This window comes from Apodemus sylvaticus, chromosome 3, assembly GCF_947179515.1.
Source record: "Apodemus sylvaticus chromosome 3, mApoSyl1.1, whole genome shotgun sequence".
Taxonomy (NCBI): Eukaryota; Metazoa; Chordata; class Mammalia; order Rodentia; family Muridae; genus Apodemus; species Apodemus sylvaticus.
In genome coordinates, this window is record NC_067474.1 from 149129134 (window position 1) to 149130671 (window position 1538).

At 59.8% G+C, this 1538-nt stretch overlaps 1 non-coding gene across 1 annotated transcript in view; it reads left to right on the top strand.

Moving 5' to 3' along the window:
- The window catches only part of LOC127681910 (small nucleolar RNA SNORA48), a 143-nt gene extending 77 nt beyond the window's left edge, over positions 1-66 (top strand). The window contains exon 1 of the small nucleolar RNA XR_007977252.1: positions 1-66. This exon is cut by the window's left edge and continues 77 nt beyond it. This is a non-coding gene — a small nucleolar RNA (small nucleolar RNA SNORA48).
- Positions 67-1538: the final 1472 nt, after the last annotated feature.

Below are 1538 nucleotides of genomic sequence, written 5' to 3' on the forward strand. Positions count from 1 at the left end.
CCTTTGTACATCCTAGCTTGATGCCTGGTTTGGTGACCAAAACTGTTTTATGCCTAGGACACATGAAAATCCAATCTAATCCAAATCCAGGCACCACAGTGTGGGAGGCGGGTGGAAGACAGACAGACAGACCTGGGTTCATCATGCCAGGCGGTGCGGGCTGGGAAAGACCTCACAGACCTGCCCTCTGCCCCACAGTGCAAGTGGGCCCCGCCTACGACTGCGCAGTGTAGCTGGAGGGGGGCGGGGAGACAGACCTGCATACTGCCATGCCACCCACAGACCTGCCCTCCTGAGAGCTACAGGTGAGCCGTAGACACCCACTCGCCACCATGCTGCAGTCCAGGGGATGTCAACCCGGGGCCTGTCAGCCACATAGACAGCAGCAGCAGGACTCACCACAATGTGCACGCATGTGGTGGGCACATGGGAGAGAAAGAGAAGAGGAGTGGCTTGAACATTATGGAGAGAGGTGGAACTGGAGACTGGAGGGAGGAGAGGAGGAGCCTGCTGTGAGAGGCCAGCCCTGCCGCTTGGCGCCATGGCGAGGTACCAGCTTGAGCTTCCTCTGAGGGGCATGTCTGGGTCCATGACTCCGCAGCAGCAGGGGTTGGTGTTGCTGTATGTGGCTTATAATGCCATTAGAGAACATGGCGACTTCTCTGGTAGGGGACCAGGTGGATGTGCAGGGGCTGTGCAGAACTGGCCCCTCCCCTTACTGGCCCCTCCCATCACTGGCCCCTCCCATCGCTGGCGGCAGCATTTGGGAGAGCAGACCCTGAGCACTGTGCCCAGGCCACAGTAGAGATGGCCCTGGTGAGGGGGTGTGGGTGATCGAGGCCTGAGGGCCTGAGTGTGGGAGAGAGCTTACTCTGCCTCTTGTCCATTGTGGTCTTGAGCACAGGAGAGCCGGCCCTGCCCCTCACCAGCTGCAGTATTTGCAAGAGGGGGCCCTGCTCCTGGCCTGGACAACACAGTAGAGCTGACCCTGGTGGTAGGATGTGGGTAAGGCCTTCCTGAGGGTGAGAAGACAGGAGAGCTGGCCCCATGCCACTGATCTGCCACGAGGTGGTGTGGGTACGGGGTGATGCTCTCTCACCCATCCCCATCAGTGACCCTCGACACCTGTGGTCCACCTGTGTGATCCTTAGAAGAACTAACCTCGAGGGCGTGAGGGGGAGAGCTAATCCTGCCTGCTCCCTGGATGTAGCACTTGGGGGAGCGGTCCCTGCACCTCACCTGGGCAACACAGGGAGGCATGGGTGCAGGTGAGAAGTCTCAAGATGTGAGAGCAGGAGAGCCGACCCTGCCTCCTGCCAATGACAGCAGTGGTGGCCCAGCCGGAGCAGTGCTGGAGTGCTCACCCTGGCGTGGGGCTAAGAGAGAGCCAGGGGGCTGACCACCTCAGCCACCGGCCAGGCCCAGATCCAGGGACTAAGTTGGCCCACCCCAAATCAGTAGCATCTGTGAATGATTGGAATTAGAGAAAGCACCACTCCCAGTGACCCAAAGCTGTGGGATCTCCAAGACACAGGGTA